The 26,896-nt window shown below is 48.5% G+C and overlaps 1 long non-coding RNA gene across 2 annotated transcripts in view; it reads right to left on the minus strand.

Moving 5' to 3' along the window:
• Positions 1 to 4,840: 4,840 nt before the first annotated feature.
• LOC102084670 (uncharacterized) overlaps positions 4,841 to 26,896 on the minus strand; it is a 36,169-nt gene continuing 14,113 nt past the window's right edge. Inside the window, exons 1-5 of one of the 2 annotated variants that reach the window (XR_010469203.1) lie at positions 14,390 to 15,311; positions 8,948 to 12,618; positions 8,439 to 8,571; positions 7,076 to 7,157; positions 4,841 to 5,423 (exon numbers count right to left, since the gene is read on the minus strand). This is a non-coding gene — a long non-coding RNA (uncharacterized LOC102084670). Of the gene's footprint in view, positions 5,424 to 7,075; positions 7,158 to 8,438; positions 8,572 to 8,947; positions 12,619 to 14,389; positions 15,312 to 26,896 lie in introns of those variants that run through there. The other variant, XR_010469202.1, reaches the window with a different exon arrangement.

The raw sequence follows: 26,896 nt of genomic DNA on the forward strand, positions 1-26,896 counted from the left end.
CCTGTTAGCCAAAGATCATCAGTCATGGAAATTTAAACAATAAAATGCCTGCATATTTATTTTTAATATTAGTAGCACTTACTGAATGTTAGCAGTAAATTCAGCACTGTTTAGAGCAAAAGATGATGACAAACTCTATCCAGGGAAGGTCTCAGCCTGAATCAGGCAGTTCATCTCATTTTTCAGAAATTGCGTAACTATGAAGAACTGTCCTATTGTACATTTAAATCCAGCATTTGGCTAGTGTAAAATTTTCCAGTATACATGCCATACTGGGCTTAAATATGGTTAAGAAACTATGCGAACAAAGAGCGCATTCCAAAAAGCATTCAGGTTTATAAATATTTGAGTTCTCAGACTTTGAAAGGTGGCATGAATAAACAATCTCTCCAAGACCTCATGCAAAATACTTCAATGAACCCTTTATTTCTTTGGCCAGAAGTACAATCCAATCCTATTTTTTTCAGTAAACCCACCAAACCCTCTTGGCTCACCAGCCCCTTGGGACTTGCAAGGTTTAGCTATGCTGTCCCTGGAATGAGATAAAGTGGGGTATTTTGGGGAGGTCCTGTTTCCCCCAGCATGTTTAATGTTTCAAAAAGCAACGTTGGTGAAGAAGACTCAGGAATGCTCTGAATGTAACTCAGCCAGCAGTTGTGCAGAGCAGATGGCAGTTTCCCTTCCAGTGCTGTCATTATTTTATCAGCTTCCATTCTGAATTTAAAAAGATATGGACGTATCCCAAAAACACAAACACTGCAAACAGGGAAGTAATGCTCTGTCAATCATTTCACTTTGGAGGCCTTCTTTAAACACCTAGACAATGAAGCAGGTTGTCTTAATGCAATAACCATTTTCCACAGAGAGAGCGAAAAGGGCACAGGAGTCTCTTACAAACTCTCAGCAGCCGCTTTCTGGTATTGAAAGCCACCAGTTCAGCACTAAACAAAATGAATTCCATTTCCATGACTGCAGCTTCTAGCAAAACATGAGTGCTTCCAGGCACAGAGAGGAGCCGAGCTACTCCTGCACAATGGGGAAAGTGAGTCTGACTCAGATGGTTGGTGGAAAGTTAAAATTTTGATGTGCAGTTATTGGCAAACCCAGGAGTTTCTTAGTTATAATAATGACGCAAATGGAGGCATACTTCTACACTTAAACGATGTCTATTTATTGTGGCTCAAAACTGCTTTTGCGCTAGGCGAACAATACCCTTTCTTACACAAAAGCCATTTAAATTTATTATGGGTTTATAGCAGGCATTCAATAACCAGCATTAGTAAAACCACCATCAGCTGTAACCTACCACAGGACTACCGAAATTATTTGGAAGAGATTTTACCTTCCATTAAGAATACCCTTAAAAATATCACCAATAACCTACTTTTATCTTCTGGACTTTACTTGTATTTTGACTTCTTGGAGCATAGCAGCAACATCATAGTTTGGTATGACTGCTGACAAAACAGACTGCAGTTTTTGCTGGTCCAGGCTTTAGATAAGCGGTTGATCGAAGCTAAAATGAATAGGAAAATGTAAGAGACAGATCAGCCCCCATTCTGTTCCCTTCCTTCTTCTCAATGGTTTTAGCAGCAGACACTAACAAAACCACAGAGACAGCTACATCTGAGGACTGCTGCTGGCAGGACAACAAGCTCATTTGTCACCACAGGCTGTGATAGCAGCCAGCTCTGTGCAGTCTCCCTTCCACAGCAGCTGCTGTGCCACAATGTGGCCAAAACCTGACCAAATCTAGGAAGAAGGAACACAGAAAAGGAGTCTCACCATGCCAGGATAAAGTATTTCATTGATACGACACAGAGTAGCAGTTTTAAACTAATGGAGAGAAGATCCAGCTGGACATAAGGAAGAAAATTTTTTACAATGAGGGTGGTGAAACACTGGCCCAGGATGCCCAGAGAGGTGTTCGATGCCCCATCTGTGGAGTCATTCAAGGCCAGGCTGGATGGGGCTCTGAGGGTAGACCTGGGGCAATGCGGAATTTTGCCTCAGGGGAGGCTTGTGGGATGACGACAAAACTGCGGTTGCAAAGCCGACACCAATCGGATGGACCAGCTGTCTTCTGAGTTCTCATCCAGAGAACTGCCATGGGGAACACTGTCATCTGAGGTGAACCCTGGAGTCCCCAGGCCGCTGTCCCGAGGGCTGCTGGCACATGTCCCTCTTGCACCCACCTCAGCGGGGCCACCGTGGGCAGATGGGGCTGTGCCGCTCTGGGCAGGCGAGCCAAGGGCTCTGCAGGGTGTGATTTCCAGCTCTGTCTTGAAGTAGGAGAATGGCAGCAGCCCTGAGAAGCCCTCTCCACCCAGCTTCTCCAGGTCAGGCATGATGAGTGCCCTCGGCTCCCACAGCTGGTCAAAATTCACCAGGTTTTCAAAGGATTTGATTCTCTCTTTGACGAAGAAGGATGAGGTAGGTTCATGTGGCCAGTTCTGCTCGTAGTGGTAGTAATTCCTCTTGAAGCTCCTCAGCTTATCGGTGACATGGTAGCTAATGTAACCTGCCAAGGGGGACGTTTTATGGACCCTCTGGGTGCTTTTGCGGGCGTATGCCTGCTCCTTCCCTCTCTGGCCATTCAGCAGGTTGAGGTGGACCATCTTTAACATCCCTGTCACTGCCTGGGAGTATTTCTCCTGTGCAGCATCACCCTGGGGTCCTTGCACAGGATGAACTTCTGCAATGTGGCATTCCTCTCTCAAGTGACCAGATAACTGGGCTAGCATTGAGTAGGTTCTTGTTATGGGTTTCGATAAGCCATAGAGACTTCTGTCTCTGGCAGTATCCCCTTTTGAGAAATAACTGCATGGTCCTCATGTCCTCAGTGAGACAAGGCACTTCTGCATTCGCCTCTTCTGTTTTCTCCAGCAACGGCATGTGCAAAAACAATGCTGCTGAGTAAGATGCAAAGGAAGAATAGGAGGAAGAGTATGATGAAGAGGAAAGCTTCACCTCAATGAAAATGCACTGGAACTCCTGCCTTTCCACCTGTTCCTGCTGAACTGAGGGGGACCTCAATGAAGAAGAGCCTCCAACAGATGGTCCTACATTTTGCAGATCTAATTGCTTAAGGTCCTCTGCACTGTAGATGCTCTTGACGGTGTTCAGGCCTGTTCCAGGGTTCTCAGTCCTCCCTTTCACATATTCAGCTTTTTGTATCCCCTGAGGAGATGAAATGACTTTGAACTGACCGTCCAGATCTGAAATCACCCACCTTAGCACCCTTACCCTGACACACCACAGGCTGCATGGGAACTTGCTTTTCTTTTAGCCTTCACTTCACTGCTCACTGTTGGGCTGCCACTGCCAGAGGAGAGGCAGAAATTATCTCCAGAAATAACTAGCAGTGATTTATTTTCAGCTTCACTGAGTTGGGAGGGAGGCAGGCAGGCAGGCAGCTTTTATTATCTTATTCCCCGCTCATAAAAACATTACTTAAAATTCAGATTTAAGAGAGACAGATGTGATTATAAAGGGTCAATATATTTACTGAATAGGTACAGCAGTAAAACAGGTTGTCGGGACAGGGTTGCTGCCGAGTTCACTCTAGATCTGTATGAAATGACTCAGACCTCAGCAAACACTGTCAGGAGAGACATGTTGTGAGCAGGAGCTCTGAACACTTCACACAGGAGAAGGTTTGCTCCCCTCAGCACAGTTGTCAGAAGGAACTTGAAACCCAGTTTGGTGATGAAGAGCTTTGCCTGGCTCACCCGTGCAGATGCAATGGACTCTCTGGTTTTTCTCTGAATCCATGTGGAAAGCTGGGGCAGCAGAAGATCAGACACAGATGATCCAATGGAGTTTTTTTCACTGGTACTTGTAATAGATGGTATGAAAGCAAAACTGCTCTCTCACCTGATGATGCTTTCTGGATCTGCAGGGTTGCGGATGTGGGAACACACTGCATAAGCAAGCAGATTTCCTCGTATGTCATCTTACTGACTGGGATTCTGTTGATGGTGGTAATCTCATCTCCTACAGCCATCTTGCCCATTGATCCCTGATGTAATGACAGATCCAAGGAAATTTTAAATACACCTCAGAAACCCTGCCAAAGGTGCAAAGATTGCAGGGAAGCAACTAACGGCTTATAAGCAACATCCCCTATTTCACATGACTGCAGATCAGAGGTACCACTGCTGTCAGTTTGCCAGCATGTAAAGAAAGAGCAGACTGTGCTTTTGCCAGGAGAGAAATTAATGACCAATCTAAACCAGCAAGGTCAAAAGAGCTGCTGGTTTCTCTGAGGGATCAGTATCAGGATTGAGGACATGGCCCTCTTCGTTTAAATGAACTGGGATGAATCACCCCTAGCTTCTTCAGGACTGGAACATTGCCTATTGTTTTTGCATTTCACATAGGAATTATATTCCCGGTCACAACCTCCCATTGGACCAATGGGATTCTCCTAAATAAACAAATTGGGCAGAGACTGAGTTCTTGAGGTGAAAGCCTGAGTATGTTTCTAAACACTGCACAATAAGTCAGAGAAAAAGGGAGGAACAGAACCCAAATCCCCAGCTCCTGGAGCCCAGTTCAAATCGATACGACATATCCCCTTTTACCCAAGGGCCACTAACTAGATTCAAAACGCTACATCCAGCTCCATACACCAGAGTATCCTCCCTCCTCCTCCTTCACCTTTGCACCTGGGTCAGCAATCCCACATCCAGCAGAAAGCAAGCATCCACACTAGTAGGTGCAGAAGAGAGTGTGTTACTGTTACTGCCACGGTGCTTGGCAAACTTGGCCAACATCTACGGCCTCTTGATACTAGATTTGTATAACACAGGAATATGTGCACATAAAAGAACAAATATTTTTAGCACCAAGATTCATTTATTTTGTCTTTGCCTCTGGTAAAAAGAAAAGCAACAGCAGAACAGTATTCCCTCAAAATGGTAACTACGAATCGGTATCGGTTCGTCTCGGTGGAACTGCCTCTTGACTTTCTTAGTTTTAATCAGACAACAGTGCAATTCTGAATCAGAAACACTTAACAGCAGCTTCAGAACAATATAGGATGAGATGTTTTGCCCAGCAGGGACAAACATCTCCTTTGCACTTATTCGCAACAGATCACTTGCTTAATACTAATACTAATCCCTGCAAAGTGATAGCAAGTCACAATAAAGCAACTCAAATGAGAAAATTACCATTTCTGGTGGTCCACCTGGCCGCAGCCCTGTGACAACAACCTTTAAGGGCATTTGGATATCCAGGGATTTGGATATCCAGGCCAAATGACCCATGCTCATGGCAAAACAAAGCGACTGTTTCACCCGGGCTCAGCCCGGCCCCTTCGGGTGCTTCACACTTGTTGCGGTGAGGGTGGGTCCTTGCAACAGGGTTTGTTGGAGAAGCCAGACCATTTGCTTTTGCCATTCCTGCTCCTCTAGTAGCTAGGGAACAAGGAAAAAAGGAAGATATATTTAATTGCATTTATGGGCGATTTTAATACCATGCCTCCCACTGCAGCAGAGGACACGTGGCTCTGTTTGCAGAGGAAGCTTAACCTCTCCTCACAAAGCAAAAAGCAGGTTTCTCATGTCCTTCCCCTAATTTTCATTAAAAGCAAGTGGGATGGAAGATAGCGCCATGATTTATGGGTAATTCCTGAAATCAGTTCATGGCACATCTGGCTCTATTTTCAGCTTATTCCTAAATTGTGACTACAACCCAAAGAAGAAAGAGAGGCACATTCACATGTGCGTTTTACTTAAAGCAACAGAATTTCTTTCACATCTTGTATAAATCTATGCTCAGGACTGCCCGAATCAATTCACAGGGACTGAGCAATGCTTTCCTGAACAAAGACACAAGCACACAGCAATCATTTTCAAATTAACAAATAATAAAAATAATAAACCTGAGAACACTTGTCATATCCTTCTTAAAAAGAATTGCATCTCTTTTTTTTTTCTTTGCTTCCACGGGCTTTTTGTTGATTTGTGGTGGTTTTTTTTTGCTTATTTGTTTGGTTTTGGCACTTCATAGTCCAGCTGAGGGGTGATGAGCTCTCTCCTTGCTTGGCCTTCACATTAGGACATGGGCTTTTTTGTACAGCTCCTGTTAAACACGGCTTAGTGAGATGCCACAAATTAAAGTTGTGGTCATTATATTCAAACAAGCCCCTCATCTGCCTTCTGAGCTGGAGGGTGCAATTAATCCCATTTATTACCTGACTTGCTGTACTAAAGTGAGATTTAATCAACATCTCACAAGCTCTCTCTCAGATCAGATGAAACATTATGACAGACACATTATGCCAGCCAGGTCCAGCACAGAGCTATGAACAAGAGATGAGCAGGACACGGTCTCCCTCCCCTGCTGGAGCATGCTGGTGACCAGGTGCAACCTCAACAGACAAATTAGCAGCCACTGGCAAGGTCTACTTTAAAAAGCATCTTAGCTGACACAGACCCAAGGGAGATAATTACAAATCTACCGTTTATGTCTAATAATCTCCTTACTAGTCATTCTGCTATTGCCGAGAGTTTGCTTTTACCTGTAAGATCTGAGGAAGTGCTAAGTCTGGAGTTCAAAAACATCAGACAAAGGCCAGATCACAGACTTTGGCATGACCCCAAAGATTAAAACGCAGGTAAAACATGCAGTCCGGTATGCAATATCGGGACTTTTTCAAATGGACACATCAATACTATTTTTTTTCCCCAACTACGCAGATAGTGTACACAGATGGAGGTGATTTCTCCTGTCCTTTCCCTACTGGGACATCGTCCTTTTCATTCATCCTGAAGAGAGGTATCAACTGTGGGATTGTCATATGCAAGGACAGGAGTTGGACTCAATTATCCTTGTGGGTCCCTTCCAACTCAGAACATTGATTCTATGATTCTAACATGAGCTACAGAGCTGATCCATCAGAACGGGATGTTTCTGCTAAAATTTCTGCAGTGGACAGAGCGACTACATGTCCCAAACTGTTCCGCTGGTTTGAGTGCCCTCAAAATATTGATGTCGGGAGCCCAAGAGCATGTCCTTAAGTCCTCCTGCATCTGGAAAAGGACGTTAGGAGGGAACATGCTGCTACCTGTGACATGAGAGGAGCTGGCATCCGTACTGTCTTGGTGGGTAGTACATGTGATTGCTTCATCCATCTCCTGCTCAGAAACCTGAAGTCAAGTGGAAGACAGAGCTCAAACAGGGTAGATGTAACGAAGATAAAAGTCTGGCTACTTATCACTACAAATACATTATTCATTCCAGATATGCTACTGTTTTTAAAGATGCAGTAAAGAAGACCTAGTTGGGAGCTCCTAAGTCTGTTTCTCTGATTCAGATTCCCTCCCTGCCACTCTCCTGCAGAGGCCAGGAGGCAACGCCTGCTCACCTCATGAAGATCACATCAAAGTGCCACATTCTGCAAACAAATAAAACAGCACCAGACTTAAGGAAATAAAATGAAGCAATTGCAGCACAATTCTAACTCAATTAAGTGCTGTGCATCGATTATTGAGAAAATATCACCTTAAAATAGACAAAGACTGCTTTGTACGAGCATACATCAGCAACAGATGTTCTACACTTAACCTACTGGGTGAATACTAGATTTCCCAAGATGTTAGTTGTCTTTTTAATTTCCATTTCTTTTCTCCTTGCTTTTAAAAAGAAAACCTAAATTGGTAATTAGTAATTAATGTTTCTCTGGTTCAAGAATAAATACTGGCTTACAATATTTGCTAGTTTTGTCCTGAATTACTGCCATGCACTTAATTTTTATTACTGGAAAATTCCATATAATTTTATAAGAGGAACAACTCATCTACAGGAGTATATGTTTAAAAATCAAAAGCAAGTTAGTTCTGTCAAAAATAATTTCTATACACATTGCTTTACATGAATTAGAATTCAGCATAAGTAGAGACTAGAAAGTCAAATCTTTATGAAACATGACGATTTGAAAGATACTTAAGCAAACTCAGCAGTTTAAACATAGTTTAAATGCCACAGTCACTCAGAGTAGCAAGAAGAAAGAAAATGTTGTGGTATTTCTCTTGCAAGTACATGAAAACACTGAAGTGAACACAGTCGGCAACCAAATGTACTATGGAGCTTTTGTGCCATAAAATGAGACATTAAACAACTTTAAGAAGGAAGAGGACTTGTGTCATATTTGTGTTGCCACTTGGTCCAAGTACCAAGAAAAGTGGAAACACTTCACACAAGCCGTTCCAGAAAAAATTAGTGGGTGACTAAGTGCAAAGCAGCATGGACAGTCTGGCATTGCTACAACTTACAAAACTGGAAGGCATCATTACAGCCTGGCTTCTTGCACAACGCAGGCCATAGAGAGAAAACCCAGTATCCTTCATTTGCTGCCTTCCTGACAGCAAGGCTCAAATTACAGTGCCAAATGAAAACGACCCAGATACACTAACAGATTTTCTCCTCACCTTTGGGTTAGGATGCCGACTAATGATGAGACTAACAGGACCTGGACCACATTCGCTCAGGATGCCATAGGCTTCACTAAATGCTGCGTGACGCAGACTCACTGAATCTGCCTCCAGGATCTGGTCACCCCGACTGCAGAGAGACACAGAGCCAGTCACTCACATCCGCCTCTCAAAAACGTTTGTGCTTTCAACTGATGGCCAAGCTTTTTCAAGGATGTAAGTGTCTGGGAAAGATCTGACATTCCTATATAGTAGGAACTTTCAAGGGTTTTGGCAGGGATGCCACCATAAAATTATCTTCTTCTCTTATTCCAAAAAATCAAACTGCTCCATCACAGTTTTCCTGGTGAGCAAGGAAACAGAAGGCACTCTACATCCATGTCAAAGCAAGGCGTTTGCTCAGCTTATCTGCACCAGTGCCTACTCCACATGTTAGGCATGGATCACACAGTCCCAACAGGTCTTCAGCACAGTTTCCCCTCCTGAGTGATGCTTGGAGCACCCACCAGCATTTATGCAGGAACACAGGAAGGTGGAAGATTTCCTCCAATGGTTTTTGAAAACGAGGCCTCCAAGAGTGGACCAGCAAAATAAAGGAATAAAGGAAGTGGAAAACTGTTGTGCTTCGGTGACCAGAAGCCAAAGGTCATCTTGTCCAACCACCCTGCAATGAACAGGGACATCTTCAACTGCATCAGGTTACTCAGAGCCCCATCCACCCTGAACTTGAATGTTTCCAGAGGTGGGGCATCTACCACCTCTCTGGGCAACCTGGGCCAGTATTTTATAACCCTCACTGTAAAAAATTTCTTTCTCATGTCTGGCCCGAAGCTCCCCTCTTTTAGTTTAAAACTATTACCCCTTTTCCTATCAATACAGGCCCTGCTAAAAAGTCTGTCCCCATCTTTCTTAAAAGTTCCCTATTAAGTACTGAAAGGCCACAATAAGGTCTCCCTGGAGCCTTCTCTTCTCCATGCTGAACAACCCCAACTCTCTCAGCCTGTCCTCCCAACAGCTGTTCCAGTCCTCTGATCATTTCTGTGGCTCCTCTGGCCCCTCTCCAACAGGTCCATGTCTGTCCTGTACTGAGGGCTCCAGAGCTGGACACAGGACTGCAGGTGGGGTCTCACCAGAGTGGAGCAGAGGGGCAGAATCACCTCCCTCGACCTGCTGACCACGCTCCTTTTGATGCAGCCCAAGATACCATTTGCCTTCTGACTTGTGAGTGCACATTGCCAGCTCATGTCCAATCCTTTATCCACCAGTACCCCCAAGTCCTCCTCGGCAGGGCTTTTCTTAATCTCTTAATCCCCAAGCCTGTGTTGATACCGGGGCTGCCCTGATCCCCGTGCAGGACCTTGCACTTGGCTTTGTTGAACCTCATGAGGTTCACATGGCCCCACTTCTCCAGCTTGTCCAGGTCTCTCTGGATTATCAACTGCAATGCAAACTATAGAAAACACAAGGCTTCTGGCATTCCCCTGCATGGACTCAACAGTTCTTCCCACTGCTCCCTGGGGTGGGTTTTCAGAAATACGGCTTCAGAGCACTGTGGTTCCCACATTAGCTCATCTTCCTGTAGAAGCACCGCTACTCCAAGCAGACAAACATCCCTTGTAGATCTATCTACAGATGAAGAACCAAGGGCACACACTTGGCTCCCAGCCACCAACACGCATGCTCTGTGGAAATGATTTTCAAGTCTCAGGTCTGCATAGAGATTTATTTAAAGAATATTTCAGAAGAAGACATGCATACTTTTAGCATATTTAAGTGACAGCTCCCGTACTAGTGTGGATTGGATTAGGGAAAACGATACACACCTAGGTTAATGCTTGTCTGCTTTCCTTTAGAATTCAGCCAGCTGCTCTCACGCAAATGCAAACACATTATTGAAGGAAGAAAAAGAGGCCTCTATGACCCAGAGAACTGAGTGCTCTGGGATAAGCAATCAACCAGGAATTTTTCTTTGGGTTTAATGCTTAATTTGCAGTGAATTTTTTAACATATCCATGTTCCACAGAGATCAAACATGCTTGTCAATAAATACGCATGCAAACAGGTACTTTTCTGTAGCTGCACCAATTTTGCATAATTATACATATTTATAGATCTATTATTAATATTTGATATCTTAGTAATGACCAGGTGCATTAAATCAGAATGAAAGCCACCCTGCACCAAGTGTGTGACACGAAAATTGCTTCCTCCATATTTTGCAGGTGTAACTTTGGCATTTACCTCTGAAAATGAGTTCTGTTTATCATTATTGTCATTATTGGCTAACTTGAGAGCTGCTGGAAGTCCTGGGTGTGGGAGACAACTCTTAAACACCATCTCTTGCTGCATGTGAGAAAGCAGACACATGCCGAAATCCTCACCTTGCCTTGCCCTTTCATCAGGATGATGTTGGTAATGATGGACAGCTGGGTCAGTCTCCATGGAGATTCCACTCGGGCAGCACTGAAGGAGCGGGTGGATTTCTTCACAATACGGTAGTCCAAACAAACATCAGCAAAGAAGGGAAGTTGCTCTGATTGCTTGGCACAGGCACTGAGATCTCATACCAGCAAAATCGCATGTGTTGGGGAAGAGGGGGAGGCAAATCACAGAATCACAGAATGTTAGGGATTGGAAGGGACCTCAAAAGATCACCTAGACCAGTGAGGTTACACAGGAATGTGTCCAGGCGGGTTTTGAATGTTTCCAGAGAAGGAAACTCCACAACCCCACTGGGCAGCCTGTTCCAGTGTTCTGATACCCTTACTGAGAAGAAGTTTCTTCTCAAATTTAAGTGGAACCTCTCATGTTCCAGTTTTCACCCATTACCCCTTGTCCTATCATTGTTTGTCACCGAGAAGAGCCTGGCTCCATCCTAGTGACACTCACCCGTTACGTATTTATAAACATTAATAAGGTCACCCCTCAGTCTCCTCTTCTCCAAGCTAAAGAGCCCCAGCTCCCCCAGCCTTTCCTCATAAGGGGGATGCTCCACTCCCTTCGTCATCTTTGTTGCCCTGCGCTGGACTCTCTCCAGCAGTTCCCTGTCCTTCTGGAACTGAGGAGCCCAGAACTGGACACAATATTCCAGATGTGGTCTCACCAGGCCAAAGCAGTGGGGAAGGAGAACCTCTCTGACCTACTAACCAACCCCCTTCTAATACACCCCAGGTACCATTGGCCTTCCTGGCCACAAGGGCACAGTGCTGGCTCATGGTCATCCTGCTGTCCACCAGGACCCCCAGGTCCCTTTCCCCTACACTGCTCTCTAATAAGCCATTCCTCAGTTTATACTGGAACCTGGGGTTGTTCCTGCCCAGATGCAAGACTCTACACTTGCCCTTGTTATATTTCATTAAATTTTTCCCTGCCCAACTCTCCTGCCTGTCCAGGTCTCACTGGACAGGAGCACAGTCTTCTGGTGTATCAGCCACTCCTCCCAGTCTGGTGTCATCAACAAATTCACTGACAGTGCACTTACATATATCTTACAGATACATTCAAAAGAATGTTCAGGGGATTAAATACTAGCTCATTACAGTCAAAGTGAATCTTGCCACTGTAATTTTCCTGCATTTCACACAGTACAATCATTTTGTAATGTACCAGTCACAACTTAAATTCAAAAGATTAAGGGTAGGCTCATGATACACTGGAGTCCTTATCTGCTTAAAAAAAAATAAAAGAAAACAAAAAAGACGACACCTAAACATAAAAGCCTACATCATCAAGTCATTAAAATAAAGAGAAGAAAGATTTTTTTTTGAAGACCTCAGATCTCTAGAACTGCAACTCATAAGATCAACCTCCTGGTCACAGCAAGAAGTAACCCCCCCAAACACCATCCTCAAAGTAAAAGGAGTTCTCCATAGGTGGCCAAGCATTCCCATTTCAGTGGCCAGGCCTGATTTCAGTCCCCATGATGTACCTACATGGCCTTGTTTCACTACTCTCAGCTCTACGAGCTCCAGGCAGATCTCTGACTGAGCACAGCAAGGTGCTCAGAGCCAGCCCTGCATTCCACCCACCTCTCTGGCTCCTGCTGACTCCAGCTGCTGGGGCACAGAGTGCTTTCTTCCACCCTGGGAATATTTCACTGCTATTTCATAACTCGATTCGCCGTTTTCCACTGTCAGGTCTTTGTATTCTCCCACAGACTCCAAGCAAGATGTGGCACCTGGGGAAAACCACAGAAACAACAACCCCTAAACATCTCAGAGCTGCTTTATCCTCTCACCAGCATGAAATAATTAACTCCTGCAAATCCCAACCTAAACAGTGCCTTAAAAACACTGCACAGCTCCCAATTGGGCAATCAGAAGGTAGTTTTGATCATCCTCAACTAAAACCTTTTATTGCTGTCACAGGTGTTCTATGATCTTTCAGTGATGCTGAACTCCTCGCTGCTGTTGGCCATGGTTGTAAGGAAAAGGGGAAGATAACTGAGCTGGTAGCTCAGGGACAGAAAAGAAATTCAGCTGTTCTCACCTAATGGCACTTGCCAGTGCACTAAGCTCTCAAGCTTCATTTATTTAAAATTAAAAGACCTGACACTGTAGCAGTATTCATTTCTGGAGGTGTCATGTCACTTTGAGGGAAATTTTTCTGGAATGGAAAAAGGAAAAATGTCCCAATTAAAGGCTGTTTTCTTTCCTTCTGGCAACGAACCTAGCAGTCTTAAATAGGAGAAGAGTGCAGAGTTCACATAAGAAACAGAACTATTTGTCTTGAAGGACATCCTGCAATTAGCCGCAGAGTAGCCCACTCCTCAACCAGGGCTCCTCCAATTCTCATTTTCTCCAAGGTCTCCACAGGACCCTCAGTCACAGCAGTTCCCACACATTCATCCTTCCTATTTCCCCACCACGCAGCCAGGCCATATTCATGCAAGCTGGATTCCACGACATGGTTTTAAGATTAAACTACTGTTAAGATGGAGCTGCCACAAAAGGGGCAGCTCTGCTTTCCCTTAATCTCAGCTGTCCCGTCCTTACTCTGAGGATGGGGCTCACAGCCACGGGCTGAGGTAGACCCACTGCAAATTTGCCCAGGAGGCACACAAACCTGGCACTCCTTTCACTTCCAAACCCTCTTGGCACCTACAACTAACCCTTCCCTGCCACCTCTCCCTCTATACTTCTAGGAGAACAGTTCTATTTCTGTGTTTTCCGCCCATCTCTGAATGCAGCTTCCCTTCCCATGCCTCATCCCACGCCTGGGGACGCTCCAGCCTCACCCGCAGCCCAGGGACATCAGCCCTCACCGGAGCTGCATCCCCAGTGAAGCCAGCAGCACACAGCCACAGGGGCTATGGGAAGAGCAGCTCCCTGGAGCACGCTAAAAATACCTGAGTAAATGAAAATTAAGGTGAACATAGAAGGGAGGGAGACTTGGAGAGCATTAGGGGTGAGAATGTGTTTGTGCTCTGCAGACAGGTTACTGTTAGGACTCGGGGACAAAGCAATAGAAAATTTGGGGAGTATTCACCCTAATGAGTATTTGGTGACAACACGTTGACACATGTCCCCCACCTCAGTGTTAGAGCACAGTGAAACACATAGGGAATGTACATGTTAAGGAAGAGTGAGGGAGAAAAGAAAGAACAAAAAAAAAGAGAAGCTTCCGAGATGTTGCTTCATCTTTCTGTCCACACATTAGTTCAAGTCTTACAGCTTGGATTTTCCTTCCAAATTAAACTAATAAGACCTCCAAAGGAAACTAAACCTATCTCACTTTTAGAAAGCTAAAATAAATATACGACATGAAAATTCTAGTGTTGCTATCTTTTATCAACCCAAGTTTACCTTGGGATCTACTTCTGTATTTCAGTATGCCACATCCAAGAATTAGACTCTGGTTATTTCCTCTGGACTCTTCTGCATAAGGTGGATCTTGAGACTTCTCAGTTTCCACCCCTAAAAAGACTTATTTAAAAAATCAAAACTTACTTATTTGTAAACCAGAGAAGTTGTTGGAATTCCTCTCACTGTTATGAAGGGACAAAAATTCCATTGCACATCATCTTTTTTTTGTTTTTTTTTTTTCCCAGAGCACATTGTTGTATTAAGCCAGCACACACGTCTGTAAGTCATTTTCAGCAATGCCTTTCAACATTATTGCAAATCTTCCCGACCAGCACACCTTCAGCTCAGTACGGCCAAGGATCCCCTGCAGCATACCACACTAATGTCCCCAGAGTGTCTCCCACATGCACAGCACCTCATTCAGGTGCTTCCACATGCATTTTAACAAATGTTTAACGTAGCTCTTGTTGCAGTTTGTTCAGTTCAGCAAGCTTCCAGTGACACAGAATCATAGAATCATTTTGATTGGAAAAGACCTTTAAGATAACAGAGTCCAACCATTAACCCCACAGTGCCAAGTTCACCACTAACCCATGTCCCAAAGAACCTCATCTCCATGTCTGTTAAACCCCTGCAGGGATGGTGACTCCACCACTGTCCTGGGCAGCCTGTTCCAATACTTGACAAAACTTTCTGGGAATAAAGTTTTCCTAATATCCAACCTAAACGTCCCCTGGGGCAACTGGAGGCCGTTTCTCCTCGTCCTGTCACTTGGGAGAAGTCATGGGGCAGCCGTTATCCCGTCACTCCGTGGTGCGACCCCTCGGCTTCATGTCCCCAAGAGGCCTGCGAGAGGGCGGCGGGGCCGGGCCTTGCTCATACCCGTCTGCACCAGGGCCAAGAGCAGATCCTGCGCAGCACGTCTGCAGTGAGCTGGCACAGCTGACGCCAGCTCCGCCAGTCCCCGCACACCCGCTGTCTCACACGGACGCTCCGCCGCAGCCGAGGACGGACAGACCGACCGACCGACCGACCAGCAGCACCGACGCTCAGGCAGGAGCGGCCGCGCCCGTCACCATGGAGACAGGACGCCACCGCGCGGCAGCGCCGAGAGTTCGCAGCGACCAACCGGAGCTCGCCCACTCTCCCTCGCGCCGCCGCCCTTGGCCCCGCCCCTCATCCCCTCAGCGCCTCATCCCCTCAGCGCCTCATCCCCTCATCGCCTCATCCCCTCAGCGCCTCATCCCCTCAGCGCCTCATCCCCAGGGCAGATTTAGCAGCTCCTGGGAAGATGACAAGAGCCACCGAGCTGCTCAGCAGTAGAAATACAACTGTGCACAGGAACTGAACTTCTTCTGCAAGAGAGACAAATGATGGGCACCCCATGAGCTGCTGAATCCACACGCATGGATACACACACACCCCCATGTGCACATGCATATACTCACTGCTTTAAGAGATCTTGAGTAACATATTTGTGCCTTTTTTTCCCGCTTTACAAGAAAGCATTAAAAAAGCCCCTAAAACACCACATCTTTGCCGAGAAATCCATCTCAAAATAAAGCGTTATTTGATTGTTAGTGTCCAGAGCTGAATACTGATGCATAATGGATGAAAACAGGAACCGTGGCAGAAAGCTGGGAAGATTATACAGCTAAGTAGTTAAAAGCCTGGAAATGCTCGACTTAAATTTACGGGGGGAATTGCGACTTCACCACCCTGAGTAAATACGCTGGGACAGGAGGAGTCGGTGTACCTGCCGTGTTTCCAGACATAGGTGACAACACAAGGTGACAACGTAGAGCAGCACGGCCACACACACCCATCGTCCCGCTCCCACACAGCCCGGGACGAGCAGAGCTGCCCACGTGCAAAGACCCCTCAACCCATGTCTGGTGGAGGACCCCAGTGGCTTCCTCCTCCATTTGGTGCTTTCTCTACCAAGCTACACCAGTCACGTTTTCCTAGGTGTGCCAGGACACGCGGGTCCTCAACATGCTCCCCAGGCACCCCCTGATTATTGCACATTTTCAACCCATTACCCACCATGCATCCTCTGCATGATTATTCAGACAGCTCGCGGCAAAAACAACAGAATTTCCAATACAATCGTTTACCAGTTGCACTATGCTTTTCAAGTACTATATAAGCTGCTGGAAGTTAGTTTTATTAAAAAAAAAAACCAAAAAAACAACAACTAACAGAACACCCAAATAACCAAACAATCTCACTGTTAAAATCATTTCTGCTGCTGCTATTCAAGCTTAAAAATGGTAGAAACTTCCACAGAACCTGCTTCCCATCCCCCAGTTCCTCTTCTCTCCAAACCAAGAAAGCCAGAGTTGATCTTTTGCACAGAGTCTAGACTTCATGATTTCATTTCAAAGGGTAAAAACTTCAGCAACATATAAAACTGGCAAATAAAAAGCTGCAACGAAAACTGGTTTTTACTCCTCACCCTTCAACATGAACAGTTACACATAGTTTATACATAGCTTGTACATCCTAGGTAGTTCTTGTTCATTTTTCAAGGCATTGCAGCAGCTACTTCAGAGTCGACTTTAGTGTCAAATGCTTTGCAGCTCACAGCTCCATGAAATCAGATTCATTTGAAGAAGAAAATAATTACAACAGCCTGAAAAAAAAAAAAGAAGTGCCTATGATTTGGCCACCCTAATGAGGGAGTCATTCCAGAAAAGACATGAGAAATTAGGTCCAAAAACACACCAAAGAGATCCAAACCACCAGTGAGTAGGCTACAAGCAAAGCATCACCAGCTCTCCACAAGAGAGTGGGGAATACCCAGAAGACAACAGAAGTGTTTGGAACGAGCCAGCAAACCTGTTACCACTCCTGACCCTCCCTTCACTGCAGAAGCTGCAGCTGTGAGTCTCCTCTTGCCAGCATCTCCCCGACCAGTGTTTGCTGAAGAGAGGAGGCAGCCAGGAACCTCTGACCTCGAGTGGGCCCAAGAGGCTTTAGCGGGCTGGAAACACAGTGTACACCTGCACCAGGACATCCACGGGGACCGTGTCCTCCTCTGGTGAGCTGAGGAGATCTGGCCCCAAACAGGTGGCCAGTTTATGGGCTGTCATCCTGGTGGTGTCACAGTTCCTGCTGGTGTTATGCAGCACGGTGAGCAGGTGCTTGAGGAGGAGGATGTTTGCCTTGGTCAACTTGCAGGCCACCCTGAGGGAAGAGCAACACAAAGAAAATAAAGTAGGTGTCTGGCCAAGAAAATGGCCTTTTTCAGGGAGGCGGTGACTTTGCAGTCAAGTCCTGGGCTCAGGCACTGGTGGCCACAATTACTGCTTCAGCCCTGCCAGCCCCTCCTACTTTCTGGTCTTCTTCAGGGCGTCCATCCGCTGCTGGCAGAGCTCTGCGTGGAGGAGCTGGGAGGGGATCTTGCAGAGGAAGTCCTGCAATGGCAAGGGCTGATTTTGTGGGTCACTGCCTGGAACCAGAGGATGGGGCAGTTCACTCACCCGCCCACCCCCGGCTGAGCTCCTTTGCTAGACCTTCCTGTCCCACTGACCTACTGCACATTCACTGCCCGTGCTGTCCACATGAGCAGGGACATCCCACAGCAGGCACCACCTGCAATTCAGATCACCAAGACAGACATGCTTGACTAGAGTTTCTAAGGATGCCCGTAGCCACGCAGACTCCTCCCACACCAGGGTGGTGAGAGATGGGCTGAGCACATGGGGAAGGGGTGCAGAGAGACTGCAGATACAAGGAAGGACTCTTCCCTGGGGCTTTGGGGCTCTGCAGAGCCCCGGTTCCTGGACATGCTTTGCACCCCAAAGCTACGCTACCCTTCCCCTGCATGCAGGAAGCATCTGGTGACCTCCCAGACCTGCAAAGGTGGGAGGTTTGAAGGCCCCCACTGGTGCTGCAGCACCTCAGCCTCTCACTGAAGCTCACAGCCCGTGTGCCTCTGTGCCTCTGCTGGCAGTGGGCAAATACTCACTGAAAACAGTCTGGGTCATCACAGTGAGGGTGGCAGAGTTGTCACTGTCCGTTAGATGATGGACTCGTGATGGTTCTTTTACCTTGATCTCAGAGCGCAAAATTAAGGCGACCAAAATGCCAAGGGGTTACAATTCAATCAAGCAGTGTTACTTTATTAATTTGCCCCTAAAGAGGCACGCGATAGATGGAGAAAGGAAGAAAAAGAAAAGAATTGGGAAAAAGTAGAAGTAAAGATGAGAAATGAGGGTGCGTTTATCACCAGTCGAGTTCCAAAGGTGTCCCTCTGGTCTCCAGTGCCGCTGAGTCCTGACGGTCCTTCGTCATGGTTTGGGATTCTCTGTTGGGAAGAACTTCAATGGTGTTCATTCTGGAGTCATCTTTTATGCTTCTTTACCCCCTCTTGCTCCCATTGTTTTAGGCCAGTCTCCGCCTTGCTTTCACAACCTAAGCTCATACTGCGCAGGCTCAAAAGATTTACGCTTTCTTTTGCCAACGCTTACATGTCCAGCATTCAGGGGTCCTTTGCTGGTCCATTGGGTGACCTCAGGACCCTTGGTGAGCTTCTGGGCATGCTCCTTTTCGTTGGCCATTGTTTGAGGGAGCAGGTGAGGGACACGTGTAACTGAGGCTGCAGGTGAGAACACATTCTTCTGGACAACAGCTATTGTTCCTGGGTCGAAAAGACCCTCATAACAAAAGCTTTCAGGAGGCTGGGGCTCGTTTGCCTGAAGCAGGAAGCAAAGTCCACACAACAGCCATTGTTAGTAGCAGCCCCCCCAGAATGAGAGAAACAGTGCAACACAATGCTTCTCCCCAGGCCTCTCTCCAAGTCATTGTCCACACGTTCTTTCTTTCAGGCCTTCAGTTCTCTAAGTTATTGATGGTGATGTTCAGGCAAATACTGCTCCATCTTCGGACCGACTCTCACAGAAGTCTGTCTCTACTTTCAGGGTGACCGCTCCTCCTACGTGTTCTGTAGGACCTGATTGGCCCCAGCTGCATATCTGCCCTCCTCCATATTTCCAGCGGCTGGCCTGCTTGCCAGGTCAGTGCCTTGTAGTGTCACTGGAGCCTTTCTCCTCTCCGTCCCTTGTGTTGGGAGTGCCCACTTACTGTTTCAGCCCTGCCAGCCTCTCCTGCCTGCTGGTCTTCTACTGGGCATCCATCCACTGCTGGCAGAGCTCTGCGTGGAGGAGCTGGGAGGGGATCTTGCAGATGAACTCCCGCAATGGCAAGGGCTGCAGGTGAGGCTGTGCCCCCTGCCCCTGGGAGCTCCGACACCATCCCCAGTACTCTGGCTGAGCAGCAGCTCCTGGCTGTGGGCTCCTGGTATGGCAGGTGCCCATCAGCAGCGACAGGGCCGGGAGCTGCCGGGTTCCATGTCATGTTCACCTGCAGGATGATGGCCAGGCTGGCTCTCAAGCTGGACCTCTGCTCTGCTGTCGAGAGCCTCCCTGGGCTCCCGGGAGGCACACTTGCTGGCTGCCAGTAGAAAGACCAGTTGGCCTAGAGCCTCAAACAGATTGCCAGCATTCCAGCAGAGGGCAGCCGCACAGGTGAGGCTGAGGCTGGGCAGGTGTTTGGCTGGGCACAGCTGGGTGAAGTTGCTCCACCAGCTATTCCTTCTGAGGAGCTGCCCACACAGTGGGGACAGATCTCCTCAGCTGGAGAGGTGTTCCTGCATCATACAATGCTGGCTGGAGCATCCTCGCATGATGTGAGCATGGGCTCCCCAGGCTGCACTGCCGGGCAGGGCTTATCCAAGGAGAGCGCTGACCCAGAGCTCCTTCACCGCCTGGCAGCTGCAGAAGGAGAAGAGGAACAGCCTGAGTGCTGCTGCTCCCCAGGCTGCAGGCAGAGGCAGGCACTGGCACAGCCCTGCCCCGTGCGGATGGCCACAGAGGCACAACGAAGACCTGTGGGCAGAACTTGTCCCTGCCGTGGGATGTTGCACTGAGATTCACCAGAAAGTGATGACATAGGAGCTGCAGGACCAGACAAGGACATGCAAGTTGGTGTGCCTGCCTTCCTCCTCCTCTGTGCCATCACCGCCTGCCCCCTTCCCACTGCTCAGCACCCACAGCTGGCCCAGCGCCAGGCAGAACTGCAGGCGCAGGGCGCTGCCACATCTGCAGAGAGGAGCCGCAGGGAGTGACCTGGAGGTGGCCAAGCCCGGTGACTCTGCTCTATTGTCCCGCTGCCACGGGCACAGCCATGGCTGCATCCAGCACCAGGGTGCCAGGGGCTGCTCCTTGGGTGTCCCTGCCCCAGTGGCAGGGCCAGGGCTTGGGAGGAATAGCTGCTGGGGCCTGCCAGTCTTACTGGACTTGCTGATGACCAAAATGGTGCTGAAGAGGAGGAGGTCCCTCTTCCTCGTTGCATGGCCCTGGGTCACCCACTCACGCTGCTGGAGCAGTGGCTCAGGTAATTCCAGTACGGGCATGTGCTGCTGCACGAGCTCAGGGTCGTCCCTGCAGAGCAGATGGCATTGGGCATAAGAAAAGTGGTTGCTCTGGGACTCGGCTGTGCCACGTTGTCCCTGAGGCGCTGGGGGAGCCTACCTGGAGCCACGGCAGCAGTTCACCTAGCCCATCCTGGCAAGGCCAGAAGCTGTCTCGTGTGGGACACGCTGGTATATCCTGATCTATTGCTGAAACAGTGCAAGAAAGGCTGCCAATAGGCTTCCTAGTGCCAGTCTGTGCTGCAGGCCTAGAGCCTGGCTCTCACCCGTGCTGCTTCGTGTTGGCACAGACCTGTTGTGGGGCCAACATTTGGTCAACATAGCAACACATTCTAACTGCACTTCAGCTCCATTGGAAGTTCGGTGCTTCTGTGAAAACTAGACACCAAAGACTTCCTTGAATATAACTGACCTGATGGTTGTTAAGAGTTCGGCTATGTAAGGGTGTAAGAATTAATACTGTAGGGCTATGCTGGAGCTGTAAAGCTAAGCATGGACTGAGCTGACGGGGAAACCAAGCACGTTTTTCTAGCAGGTGTTGGTTCTGGCCTGTTTCTGCAGAAAATGTTGCTTGTAGGACAGGGCAGTGTGAGACACAGTGGTTCTTGGCGCACAGCATGAGTGTGGAAGGCTGAGATATTGTGAATTATTGTCTCAAAGCTGGCTTGCTAAATAACATCCTCAAAGCCTTCTTGTTGTGAAGAAACAGGACAGGGAAATGGTTGGTCCCGCTGCTTGCTTGATTGGAGCTACTGCAAATGCTTTGATACGTGGAGTTAAAGCGGAAAATGCCTGATCACTGTGAACTGCTCAGATTCAAAGAAAGCTTGATGCTTATGTAAGCTCAAGCAAAGCTCTAGCGATATCAGCCACCAACATGTGGGGCCAGGCCTGCCAGGTGCTCAGGTAACACTGCCACAAAACACCAGGTGACGACTTGCGATCGTGTCCATCCACCACCGGGACCAAAACCTGTGACCTGAGACCGGCAGACCTGAGACCTGCAAACTGCCAGCACTACCAGGACCTGGACTCTGATACCAGCACAACCGGAGACCTGAGAACTGCCAGCGCTACCGGGGCCTGAAACCTGAGAGCTGCCGACGGAAGGTGGCGTTTGGATCCCTGGCTATCATTGTCTCTTGCTTCTCTCTTGCTGACCTTCTCGCATACTTGCTTAGTGTTCCTCCTGATTTGTATCACCCCCTTATGCTGTCCCTCTTGTTTCAAGCATAAAAATAAAATAGAGGTTTAGCAGCATCTGACCTTGTTACTGTCTTGGTCTCACTCTGGGGATCATTTTGAAACCTTCCCTAGCCCGAAATCGGATCGGGACCCCACAGGTGGGTAAGTTGATATTAACCTAATAATGTAATAAGGTACCATGTCCTTGGTTAAGGAGTCTACATGCAACGCGTATGAAAAATGTGCTGGTGACTGAATGGTGTCACGACTGTTGCCTGATGTCGCATGTTCAAATAAATATGTGCACAAAGTCTAACAAGCCTCACATGCATGAAGAACATGAGAATAATGGTGCTTATGGGTCAAACAGAGGGTCTCTGGCTTTTCTAGTGCTCTCCTTGCCACTGCCCAGCACTCAGTTGGTCTCTTAATGGGCACATCAACAACCAGCTCAACCTCTGTTGTCTGGACAGCTGATCATGGCATGTGCGAGAGAGAGGCAGCAGGCAAAACCTAGTTCCTCATATTCTTTCTATTGTTTTAATAGAATATCTGACGTCATCTCTAACTTTCTTTTTGTTTGTATTTACATCAGCACTTCATTGGGTCCAGGTTAAACAGTAATTCTCTACCCAACACAGCAAATTTGGGCTGAGCCCTCACTTAATAACCAGCCATTGGTTAAGTTTATTTTGAAAGAGAGCAAACAGTGATAGAATGGGAACCCTCAAAGGAGGACACAGTAGTCTGAGTGCACTAAATCCCTATGGACTGAGGAGGTAAGCTGGAGGAACAAACTCCTTGTCTGTGTTCTGCAAGACCTGAGTGGCCCCAGCTGCATATCTGCCCCCCTCCTGTCTTCAAGCAGCTGGCCTGCTTGCCAGTTCACCGGCTTGCAGTCTTGCAGGAGCCTTTCTCCTCCCCACCTTGGGGAGAAATTAAAGTCTCCTGCAAGCCTGTGTGTCATCCTTCTGCTGCAAGACTATTGCCTGCCCAGGGGAGACCAGTTGGGCAAGAGCCTCAAACCAATTGCCAGGAGTAGAGCAGAGGGCAGTGGCACAGGTGAGGCTGAGGCTGGGCAGGTGTTGGCTGGGCACAGCGGGCTGAAGTCGCTCCACCAGCTCTGCCCTCTGAGGAGATGCCCAAACTTAGGTCATGGGTTGAGTGAGGGGAAAAGGAAACTAGACCCTGATCCTGAGTATCAGGAATCTTATCTCTGAGACCCCCTAGAACAAATGAAGAGAGTCAGCAACTGTTAGGGTTATTAGGATATTGTAGGCCTTGGCTCGAAAGCTATAGTGAGAAGGTAAAGTTTCTATACGAAAAATTAACCCCTAACCAACTTAAGTGGTCTACAGAAGATAATACGAGTTTTGAAGAAGTAAAGAAGGCGTTGACACAGGCCCCTGTGTTGAGCCTCCCTGATTTAGAAAATCCATTTTTTCTTTTTGTGAACATATCAAATTGGACGGCATATGGGGTCCTTACCAAAGATTGGGCAGGGGTTAAGAAACCTGTGGGGTATTGCTCTAAGCTACTGGTCCAGTTAGCAGGGGATGGCCCGCGTGTCTCCAAGCTCTGGTCGCTACGGCACTGTTAATAGAAGAAGTCAGGAGAATTACCTTTAGTGCCACCTTGGCAGTGTATACACCACACAACGTTAGGAGCGTCTTACAGCACAAAGTGGAAAAGTAGTTAACAGATAGCCGTATTTTAAAGTATGAAGCGATATTGATTGACTCCCCCAACTTAGAGCTAAGAGTGACCTCTGCTCAAAGTCCGGCCCAATTCCTCTTTGGAGAACCGTCATAGGAATTGTTAGATAATTGTTTGGAGGCAATTGAGACCCAGACTAAAGTAAGGCCAGACCTGAGAGACACGGGGTTAGGGGAAAGAGATGTCCTGTTCATAGATGGTTCTTCCCAAGTGGTAGAAGGGAAAAGAAAATCAGGATATGAATAGGATATAAAGATTTAGACTCTATAGAGGCGGGTCCCCTAAGCCCATCATGGTCCGCCCAAGCTTGTGAATTCTACGCTCTGTATAGAGCCCAAGAGTTATTAAAAGGAAAAACTGGAACTATATTCAGAAATTCTAAGTATGCCTAGGGGGTGGTCCAGACCTTTGGCAAAATATGGGAAGAGAGTGGCTTAATCAACACCCAGGGAAAAAGTTTAGTACATCAAGAGCTGATAGTGAGAACTTTGAACGCATTAAGAGAATCAAAGAAGGAACCCTCAAAGGAAGACACAATAGTCTGAGTGCACTAAATCCCTATGGACTGAGGAGGTAAGCTGGAGGAACAAACTCCTTGTCTGTGTTCTGCAAGACCTGAGTGGCCCCAGCTGCATATCTGCCCCCCTCCTGTCTTCAAGCAGCTGGCCTGCTTGCCAGTTCAGCAGCTTGCAGTCTTGCAGGAGCCCTTCTCCTCCCCACCTTGGGGAGAAATTAAAGTCTCCTGCAAGCCTGTGTGTCCTCTTTCTGCTGCAAGACTATTGCCTGCCCAGGGGAGACCAGTTGGGCAAGAGCCTCAAACCAATTGCCAGGAGTAGAGCAGAGGGCAGTGGCACAGGTGAGGCTGAGGCTGGGCAGGTGTTGGCTGGGCACAGCGGGCTGAAGTCGCTCCACCAGCTCTGCCCTCTGAGGAGCTGCCCACACTTGGTCAGAAACCTAAGGTGTGCGTGTCGGTGGAGTGGGGACTCCCGGCGCACCCAGCGCTGTTTGTTGCCGCAATTCGCATATTAAACAAACCAGACTCCTGTTTGGCAAATTACCTGAGTCTTGGTCTTTTATCACACACATATGTCTGTGCACAAGAAGCTGTGGCCTGGGCCCTACTGTCTGAGGTGCCAGGTCCCTGTCAGGCTGGAGGACTGAACATGTTGCTATGGTTGCGCTACTGCTGATTGGCTGTTTCACAGCAGCCAATGGCACAGGCTCCTTCTTTCCCGCCACCATGTATCCATTTTCCCCCACAGCGCTGGGTAAATCCCCTGTGTTGGAACTGGCTGCTGTAGGTGCAGACCTGGCAATAACCGGCAGGTTTTCCTGCAGAGGAGGACAGCGGAGAGCCAGAGGAGAGCCCAGAGCACTCTGGCTGGAGGGGAAGAACTGGGATGGGTCCTGCTTCAGGCTGCTGTCCCAGTGACCGGGAGCCTGGCCTGTCCCCATGGGCAGTCTTGCAGGAGCTGCTGAAGCATCAGCCCAGGAGCTGCAGAGGGACAGTGCTCAGTGTGAGTCCCCTGCAGAAACATGTGCTGCTCTGCTGTGGTGGAGCCCCAGGGCTCGTTGTGTGCTCCGAGTGGAGCTCCTGGGCACTGGAATGGCCTGAAAGGAATAGTCTGAGTAGTCATCTGGTAGGCACCAGCTGTCCTTCACCAACAGATAGTTGAGTAGTACTTGGGGCCTCAGCACTACACCTCGTTTTCCCTCCCTGCTGTGGCAAGGACCAATGCCATGCTCCATAGGCTGGGATAGAGACACCTCTCCTTCCATCCCCCTGCATGGTGGATTGGAGAAGTCCCACTTCAGCTGGACTGTAGATCCCAAGTGATGTGCAGATCTGGAGCTGCTGGCCCACATACGTGAATACCTGGGTCCTGTCTGGGTCAACAGGCCATCTTAGGGGCCTGTGATCCATCTCCCATCTCTCCTGGCTACTTCCTGGCGCTGTGAACCACTGATGCCCTGTTCCCTGGCGTGCATGCCACTGCAATGGCCACCCCCACCCATCGCACGTTGTACGGGCCCTCACACGCATATGTCTGTGCACAAGAAGCTGTGGCCTGGGCCCTAGTGTCTGAGGTGCCAGGTCCCTGTCAGGCTGGAGGACTGTGCCTGGGAGGGCACATGGACACAGGGAGCTGAGCCAGGATCCCCCTCCTCAGCAGCTGGGCTCCTCAGGCCTCCTCATGCACCTCAGACACTCTTCATGGGTCCCAGACATGGCTGCACCCCATGAGGGCCCCCACTGGGCCCAGTCCCCAGAGCCAAGGTGTCCCCCGAATGAAACAGCCCAGTGCCTTGAGGATCATCACCCCCAAAAGTTGCCAGGCTCCTAAAACTCCTTCCTGGGGCAAGATGGGGAACAAGGATTTTGCCAAAGGATTTTGTCAGGGAACTGTGGCAAGGAAAGGCTACAGGAGCATCGTCTCCTTTTGCTCAGCTAGGAAACATCCCCATGGCGGAGGGAAGGCGGAAAGCCGGAGGAAGGCCTCAGCCTGCAAAGGGCAGAAGGTGGCAGCTTTGAGAGGGCCTGTGATACAACACTGCTGTGCACCAGACTGACAGCCACATCATCTGCTCTGTTTCTCCATTTGCCTTTTAATTCTCATTGGGGCAAGGCCTCCACCCCTGCCTGGCCGGTGTCATTCGCTTTCACGATCTTCCCATGCACCTGCACTCGATAAATGCAGGTGTATCCAGGTTTTCCCCAGTTGCTCTGTATGACGAGCTTCAGAAACCGAAAGGCTCTGGGGATCCCATTCTGCAAAGAAACCACAGCAAAAAGCAGTGTCACTCCTGGGGTGTAAGGAGTGAGAGCAGGCTCCACACGTCTGCCTGTGCCAGCCCGTCCCCTGCTCCAGGTCCAGCTCCCGCCCTGGCTGAGGCGGCAGCTTCTCCTCCTTCCCTTCTCCCGCCCGGGCGGCAAAGGCCCCTGTGCCCTGCAGAGCAAACTCTGGGCCGCAGGGAGCGTGGTGGGCGGCTCTGGAAATCTGAAGCTCACTGGGGCTGGGGCCTTGCCCTGGGGAAAGTGCTGCTGCCGGGTCAAGGTGCTGGGTGTCCTCCCTGCCACCACCTGCCCGGTGGGTGCAGCCAGGCAGCTATGGGGACCCCGATGGCTGTGGGGCCAATGTGGCCCTTGCTCTGCTTTTGCAGCCCTGCCGTATGCCACTCTCCCTCCCAATCCAGCCAATGCTTCTCTGGCCTGGGGTCAGGCCCCAGCAGGGACCGTCCACACTCCTTGTGCATTGCAACTTTGCTGCCAACCAGTGTTTCTGCCCTGGCCTTTTGCCCACACACGCTCACTG

Source organism: Columba livia, chromosome Z (assembly GCF_036013475.1).
Source record: "Columba livia isolate bColLiv1 breed racing homer chromosome Z, bColLiv1.pat.W.v2, whole genome shotgun sequence".
Classification (NCBI taxonomy): domain Eukaryota; kingdom Metazoa; phylum Chordata; class Aves; order Columbiformes; family Columbidae; genus Columba; species Columba livia.